The sequence below is a fragment of the Tupaia chinensis genome, unplaced genomic scaffold (assembly GCF_000334495.1).
Source record: "Tupaia chinensis unplaced genomic scaffold, TupChi_1.0 Scaffold000023_1, whole genome shotgun sequence".
NCBI classification, from domain to species: domain Eukaryota; kingdom Metazoa; phylum Chordata; class Mammalia; order Scandentia; family Tupaiidae; genus Tupaia; species Tupaia belangeri.
In genome coordinates, this window is record NW_006159453.1 from 4,307,320 (window position 1) to 4,316,403 (window position 9,084).

The following is a 9,084-nucleotide window of genomic DNA, read 5'->3' on the forward strand; positions in this document are numbered from 1 at the left end:
GCAGTGTGTTTTTAGACAGATAATAGGGTTAAAATATTCCCCACTATCTACTGAATCTGCTGCACCAGCAAGCACAATAGAACAGCAAAGATTTTCTGGATCACCTCTGTCTGCTTGCTCCTGAACATTAAGGCTGCACATCAAGAATTTGAAAGAAACACAACATTCATCAGATGACAAGAAATCACCGCCGGATCACGAGAAAAATGGGAAAACAAGAAAATGCCTCCTCTCCTAGGGAAAAGAGTAACTCTTCATCCACAAGCAGTTCGGTGAAAATCATGGAAATGTCTGATAAGGAATTCAGATCATTCATAATGTCTAAGCTAACAGAGATGGAAGAGAAGAGAGATAATGAACTGCTAAAGAGAAAGGAGAAAGAAATTGACGAGTTCCAAGAGATGAGGAAATTCCTGCAAGATCTAAAAGTGGAATTACACACTTTACAAAAGACTCAAACGGAACTGCTAGAGATGAAGTCTATAATACAAGAAGTAAAAATCTCCCTGGAAAGTATTAAAAGCAGACTAGATCATTCAGAAAATAGAATCTCAGATGTAGAGGAGAAAATGGCCGGCCTAGAAAAATCCACCATGAAGACTGAGAAAATGGCACAAAAATTTGAGAATAATATGCGAGAAGTACTGGATACCATCAAACGTCCAAATATCCGGATAATTGGCATTCCAGAAGGTGAGGAAACCCATAAGGGCATTGATAATCTATTCCATGAAATCCTGCAAGAAAACTTTCCAAACCTAGAGAGGCATTCAAAGATCCAGTCCCAGGAAATACAACGGACCCCAAATAGAATCAACCCTAGAAGATCTTCTCCAAGACACATTATAGCCAGGTTGACCAAAACTGCAGACAAAGACAAGATACTAAGATTAGCAAGAGAAAAACATCAAGTTACCTACAAAGGACATCCCATCAGGCTAACAGCAGATCTCTCATCAGAAACAATAAAAGCGAGGAGAGAATGGGAAAATATATTCCAAGTGTTAAGAGAGAAGCAGTTTCAGCCAAGAATACTGTATCCGGCAAGATTATCTTTCAGGTGGGAAGAAAAGACAAGAACATTCTCAGATAAACAAAACCTGAAAGAATTTACCAGCACCAGACCAGACCTCCAAGAAGTTCTCAAGGATGTGCTGTATCAGGAAAACTAAACGCAGATACATGGAAATAAGAGTCCAAAAACTGAGAAAGTAGCTAACTTAATCATAGGGACAAGTCTGGAGTTGAATACTATATCCCAGAATTTAATCAGGAAAATTGAACCAGAACAGAAGATAAAAGTATATGAGACTGATAGGTTCATGCACCTACCATTTGAACAGAATCCTAACCTGTTTCCGGGCTTTAAGCAAAGTTCCTTGGCGGTTCTTTGATTTAAGTTAAAACTGGTTTTCTTAGTAGTAACGAGGGAACTCACCTTTGAAAGTAGTCAGGTTATGTAGGAAATTGTGTGATCAATGCAATGTGGGTGGGAAGGGAATGGAGGACAATTTTGGACACTAGAGGTGGTGTGAGAGGAGGGTGGGAAGGGACAGAGGGTCAGAAAGAGGGGTGGAATTAATTCTAGCAACTAGAAGTGGAAATTTATATTTTTTGTAATGTGCATGATTGAGTCACTATGCAGTGTGTACTGGATGGGAGATCGCATTTTGTGTGCTGTGATGATGCCTAGAGAAGGAATGTAAATTGAGTTACAAAAAAGAGTTTCAGGAAAACAAAATATATCTATTCAATGACTGCAGTAGGATATGTAGCCCCAGTTAGGTGCTACTTGATAGGATGCGTAAAGTTAGACTTGTGCTCATGGAAATGTGTCACATGTGTTTGCTAGGAGGGTATTTGGATTGATGAGGGTCTTTGGTGATTCAATAAAATGTGGGAGGAGGTGGCAGAGGGTAAGAGATAGGGAACCAAGGATGGGGGGAAAAAGCAAAACATACAGAAAACAAGAAATGGGAGATCATTTGCTAAGAATAACATATTTGTTGATGTGCTTGATTGAGACAATATACAGTGTACTCTAGATGGAAAATCTCATTTTGTATGCTGTAATGATGTACAGTGAATGAATGCAAATAAATAAATTGGGAAAAAAAAAAAAAAACTCCTATCAGGTACGAGTACATGCATGCCCAAAATCCCAAAATGAGATTGGGATTGGGCAGGGAAATAGGGCATGTGCATATGATTCTATCTTCACCCTAATATCTCAGAAGAAAATTTTCTAGTTGTTGGATGTATGATTGTGTATGAAAGTGATTAAATAAATTAAGAACTATAAATCAAAAAAAAAAGCTAGAGATTTCTCAAATGTGAGGATCCTTGTTATTTAATAGAATTTTTGTAGTTTTCCTGAGTCTCCTGATACAAAGAGAAAAGACTTTCTTCGGACATCTAGGAGGGGAGTACGGTCCCCGTCTGTCCTCAGTGAGGCACAGTGTCCTCCTGGGCTGACCGGGCACCACTGGAAAGACACATGTGACTTAATGAGAGGTGTGAGACCCTCAGCCACTTTGGTCCACCACCACCCCAGTGATACATACAGTGGCATGTTTGACAGAGGCTTTTATTTCTAGAATTTCTGAAGAAGAATTTTATATCATTCTGGAGAGGAATTTTATATCAACTTTTCAAGCTCTTAAAAATGTTTATTCATATTATGGAATCTCCTATAGCCTTTGGTTTTTGTCTATTTTCTGCCAGGTGATCATGGAAGGAAGGTAAGAATTCTACCTGATGACCATAGGGTTGAGTGTGGGAAGGTAGAAATCTGAAATGCAACCCAGGGAACTATTATTCGTTTAAGTAGTCCTGTCGAAATTTAATGGAGAGGGAGATTGAAATGAATGCTTGGTCAGAGGACAGAGTTTGGCGCTGGAGCTCATTTGTCTCTTTCCCAGGTTTGCAGGAATAAATAAAAATAAAATTTAGCCTCACTCTGTTTCCAGCTACTGTAAAATGATTTGTGATTTTTGTTTGACTTTTCTTATTTTCCTTTTTTTTTTTTTAGAGAGGTTTTTGCTATAGGACGCGTGCGCTCGCCAGACAGACAGAGAGATAGAAAGCAAGAAATCACCCCCCAGGGAGGATGGCCATGCCACAATCCCTTCTCCTCCATTCTCCTCGCGGGATCTTGGGCACGCACGCACACGCACCTGGCGTGAGTTTGAAGCCACTGGGTCTGGGACACGAACTGCGGTCGACTACATGGGAGTCCAGTGACATAGCCATTATGCTAACTGCTGTTCCCTCTTACTTTCCTTTTCAAGCTCTCCAGCTTCACTCAATTCACTTTATATATATATATTTTTTTTTTTGAGAGGTTTTCACTATAGGGCGTGTGCACTCACCAGACAGACAGAGAGAGACAGAAAGCGAGAAATCACCCCCCAGGGGGGATGGTCACGCCGCAATCCCTTCTCCTCCATTCTCCTCTTGGGATCCTGGGCACGCATGCACACGCGCCCGGCGTGAGTTTTAAGCCACCGTGTCCAGGACACGAACCGTGGTCGACTATGTGGGAATCCAGCGACATAGCCATTACGCTAACTGCTGGTTCCCACTTTATAATTTTTTAAGAGGTTTTTGCTTTAGGGAGTGTATACTCTTCAGAGAGTAAGTCGGAGACAGTGAGAGGGAAGGTGAGAAATCATTCCCCGCAGGGGATGGCCCTTCTCCACTCTCCTTCAGGGATCTTGGGCACAAACACACACGCACAGTGTGAGTTTCAAATCACCAGGTTCAGGAATTGAACTGCAGTTGACCATGTGGGAGTCCAATGTTGTAACCACTATGCCAAACTTTATTTATTATCATTATTATTATTTTAATTCACCAGAGAGAGAGAGAGACAGAGAGTAAGAGAGAGGGAAAGTGAGAAAGCAAGCTGCCAGGTCCAGGACTTGAACCACAGTGACCAAGTAGGAGTCTAGTGCCTTAACCACTACATCACCTGCTGGCCCCCAATTTATAATGTTTTAAACTAAATAAGTGGAAATAAGCTTTGAGAGAAATAATTCCCTGTGTATAATTTGTTTATGTATTCTAGGTTCTTAATCATCTCTCTCAAAAGATTCAGGGTTTTTTTTTTTAATCTTTTAATATTTTTAAATCTGTTATATTACCCTTGAAGGATAAATGGGATGATTGCCCAGAACCAGTAATTTTCAAATTTGAACAGCAAAAATAAATCACCACTGGCATCGTATTAACAGCAGATTTATAGCTATACTAAGCTGCAAATAATAAGTTGTTATTTAGCTTCAGCTTGATTAAAACACTGAGCAAGTTCTTAAACATTCATGACTCACTTTTATTGCTCAGTGTAAAACATAGTATAAAATCCATTTTCTAAGTGTTTCAGTTACCTATTGCTTATAGTTTAGGGTTGTTTATTACACAGCAATAGGTAACTGAAGCATTGGGCAACAATGAGTAGACAACTATTCATTTTCTCATGAGTCTGCACACTGGGCAGAACCTGATAGGGATGGACTTTCTTATTCCATGTGGTGTTGGCTGGGGGTCAGCTGTTGCTGGAAGATCTGCAAGCTCCACTTACATGTCTAGAGCCACCTATGTGGGAGCTGAACCACCTAGCGATTGGCCAACTTTTCCTTTCCCCTCGCAAAGTCTCTTGTATTCCAGGGCTTCTCTTTATGTATTTGCTATTGGTCTGTTTCTCTGTCTATCCATTTATCCATCCACCCACCCTGCATGCTCTCTATAACAAGGTAGTCGAATTTCTTTATATAGATGCTGCCTTGCAAGAGAGAAAACAAACAAACAAACAAACAAACACAAAACCAACCAGCAGTTGCCACATTTCTTAATATCTAGGCCTGAAACTGTTGGTCATTTTTTTCACATGCTCTTTGTCAAAGTCATGTACAAAGATAGCCCAGACTGAAAGGAAGAAGGAATGAACTCCATCACTTCAAGATAACGTGGATTGAGTATCCAAAAATGAAAAGATGATAGTTATCTTTGGAAACAATTTACTATATCAGGAGAGCAAGGAGGCAAGACAAGTCTATTAAAATATCTGTTACTGGGGCCAGCAGGGGCATAGTGGTTAAGGTACTGGATTCTCACAGGGCCAATTATGGTCCTAGTCCAAGACCTGGAAGCTTGAAACTCATGCCAGGTACGTGGGCATGTGTGTCCAAAATCCTGAGAGGAGAATAGAGGAGAAGTGATTGTGGTGTGACCATCCCCTTTGGGGGTGACTTTTTACTTTCTCCCCCTCCATCTCTCTCCCTCCATCTCTCTCCCTCCAGCAAGCGCATGTGCCCTATAGCAAAAATCTCTACCCTCCGCCCAAAAAACACACAACCCCCCCAAAAAAAAAACTATTACTGAATCTCTTTACTGCTAAAAACCATCACTTTTTACTCCTCAATTGTGTCACTTGATAGAATGTGACTTCTTAATCTTTTTTTCTGATTATTATTGATATACATAGAGGTTTTTAAAATACTTTTTAGATTATGAATTAAAAATCTCATTTTGCTTTTCTTATGACCTTAACTACACATATTTTTTGTTTTTAACTCGCCACAGGGTATATGTGCTCACCAAAGAGTAACAGACAGAGAGAGGGAGAAGGCAACCCATAATGGGACATGGTCATGCCACAATCACTTCTCCAATTCTCCCTTCTTTCAAGATGTTGGGTACATGCATACACATGCCAATGCATTTCTCAAGCCACCAGGGTTAGGATTCAAATTTTGGTCAGCCATGTGGGATCCAGCTTTCTTTTCTTTCTTTCTTTTTTTTTTTCTGGAGAGGTTTTTGCTATAGGGTGCATGCACTTGCCAGAAAGACAGAAAGAGACAGAGAGACAGAAAGTGAGAAATCACTCCCCAGGGATGATGGCCACATGTCAATCCCTTCTCCTCCATTCTCCTCTTGGGATCTTGGGCATGTATGCTCATGTGCCCCGTGTGAGTTTAAGCTACTGGGTCTGGGACTTAAACTGCAGTTGACCACATGAAAGTCCAGCGACATAGCCATTACGTCAACTGCTGGTCCTAGGATCCAGCTTTCTTAACCACTAGGCTATGAAGGGGGCCCCACACTCTTTTCATAAACAGCATACATTCACACATATACTCACACATATACATATGTGCACACTTACACACATTCTAGTATTTCTAACACCTTGTACACTAGCTGGGTTGCCTTGGGCAAGCTATTGAAATTCTATGGTTCTGTGTCCTCACCTGCAAGTTGGGCCGAAGAATATCTTTTTGATATTGAAATACAGTATTTGCATATATTTGTGTTGTACAGTGTGATTTTTCAGCCCAAGAATACAATGTACAATGATTAAATCAAGGGATTAGTATATCCATCATTCTCAATTTGTCATTATTACTATTTTGGTTGCTAGCTTTAAAACTATATTTTTAAATCTGGGAGTGTAATGCTTCCAATTTCTCCTCCTCTTCGTCCTCCTCCTCTTTCTTCTTCTTTTTTTTTTTTCCTAAGGATTGCTTTGGCTATTTGAAAATTTTTTGAGGTTTTATAAAAATTTTATGTATTTTCCAATTTCTGTAGAGAATGTCATTAGTATTTTGATAAATATTCAATTGAATCTGTAGATTACTTTCGGTAGTATGAGCACTTTAACAATACTGGTTCTTCCAATACTTGAACATGAGAAGTCTTCCTACTTTTTTTGTGTCTTAAATTTCTTTCATCAATTTTCATTATAGAGATCTTTCACCAACTTGGTTACCTTTATTCCTAGGTATGTTATTTCCTTTGTAACTGTTACAAATGGGATTGCTTTTGCAATTTTTTTTAGTTATTTTGTTATTGGTGTATATAAATGCTATTGATTTTCTTATGCTGATTCTGTATTCTGCAAATTTGCTGAATTTGTTTGTTAATTCTGTTAGTTTTTCATTTTGAGATATTTAGGGTTTTATATACGTAAGGTAACGTTGTCTGCAGTCAGGACCAGTATGACTTCTTCCTTCTGAATTTAGTTACTCTTTGTTTCTTTCTTTTGTCTTATTCTTCTGGGATAGGTTTCTAGTACTGTTTTGAATAAGACTGGTGAAAGTGGAAATCCTTGTCTTGTTCCAGTTCTTAGAGATAAAGCTTGCCTCTTTTTCCCCATTTTAATATTGGCTGAAGTTTGTCATTTATCCCATTTCTCGTACTGAGATACATTCATTTTATACCTAATTAGTTGATAATTTTTATCATAAACAGATGTCTAATTTTGTAAAATGCTTTTCCTGCATCTATGGAGATGATTGTATGGTGTTTGCTCTTCATTTTTGATAGGATATATGTCACATTTATGGATTTGTGTATGTTGAGTCATCCTCACATCGCTGGAATAAAACCCACATGATCATGGTGTATAATCTTGTTGATGTGTTGTTTGGAGTCACCTTGCTAGTATTTTGTTGAAAAATTTTATATCTTTGTTTACCAGGGATATTGGTCTGTAGTTTTCTTTTTTGTTGTCTTTCTTTGTCTGATTTTAGTATCAGGGTAATGCTGGTCTTACAAAATAAGTTTGGGAGGGTTCTTTCCAAATTAAAATTTTTTAAGATAGTTTAAGGAGAATCAATATTAGTTCTCATTTAAAAGTATTGTAGAATTCAGCAGTGAAGCCATCCAGTCCTGGGCTGCTTTTTGTTGGTGTTGTTGGGAGACTTTTTATTACTGATTCAATCTCATTAACTGGTATTGGTCTATTGAAGATATTAAGATAATTTATGAGCATACATTCCATTTTGCTTAAATATTCATATGTTCATACATAGAATTAGATGCACACAAGTAAATGTAGATATACAGAAAGGGATTGACGTTTTTCAATTCCTGAATTTAATGCATAATTTTACTTGTTTATTTGTTTATTCTTATACCAGTACTATATATTTTTAAAGTTTCTTTTTTTTTTTTTTGAGAGGTTTTTGCTATAGGGTGTGTGCACTCGCCAGACAGACAGAGAGAGACAGAGAGATAGAAAGCGAGAAATCACCCCCCAGGGGTATGGCCACACCACAATCCCTTCTCCTCCATTCTCCTCTCAGGATCTTGGGCACTCACGCACACGCGCCCGGCGTGAGTTTTTTAAGCCACTGGGTCCGGGACGTGAACCATGGTCAACTACATGGGAGTCCAGTGACATAGCCATTACACTAACTGCTGGTCCCTATATTCTTAAAGTTTCTATAGACATGTAGTATGTTTTAAGTTCTCAGAGGCAGAGTCCTCTTCTTTTCTACACTTAGAAAATTATTTTAGGTATTCATGGACTTTTATTTTTCTACATCCTAAATTTGCTGAAGTCCCCTCAAAGTCCTACTGTAATTTTGATTGGAACTAAATGTAAATGATGCGTCATTTTGATTCTTTCTTTTTTTTTTTTTGGAGAGGTTTTCGCTATAGGGCGTGTGCGCTTGCCAGCCAGACAGAGAGAGACAGAGAGACAGAAAGTGAGAAATCACCCCCCAGGGGGGATGGTCACGCTGCAATCCCTTCTCCCCCATTCTCCTCTTGGGATCTTGGGCACGCACGCACATGCGCCCGGCGTGAGTTCTAAGCCACTGGGTCCGGGACGTGAACCGCGGTTGACTAGGTGGGAGTCCAGCGACATAGCCATTAGACTAACTGCTGGTTCCTGATTCTTGATACTGTGTGAAATATGGAAAGTAAATCTTTTGTATTCTAGAAAGGCATTCCCAGCATCTACTACAAATTGTAGAGAGATTAATAGTGCATTTATGGGTAGAGACTGGGCAACATATTTGAAATATAAACAGGTTTTTTGATTGTGACAAAAGATTCAGTATTGTGAGATGTTTCTATAGTCATGAAATTATATAATTTACACAGCATTTTATGCTTTACAAAACCCTTTCACAACTGCAAATGCAAGCTCTCAACCGCAGAGATTCTGTGTTCTCTGTCTTATTTCATCTTCTGTTGTTACAGTGGAATATCCAGGGGGCCAACAGATGGCATTAGTGGTTATGTCATTGGACTCCCATATGACTGACTATGGTTCGAGTCCCAGACCTGGTGACT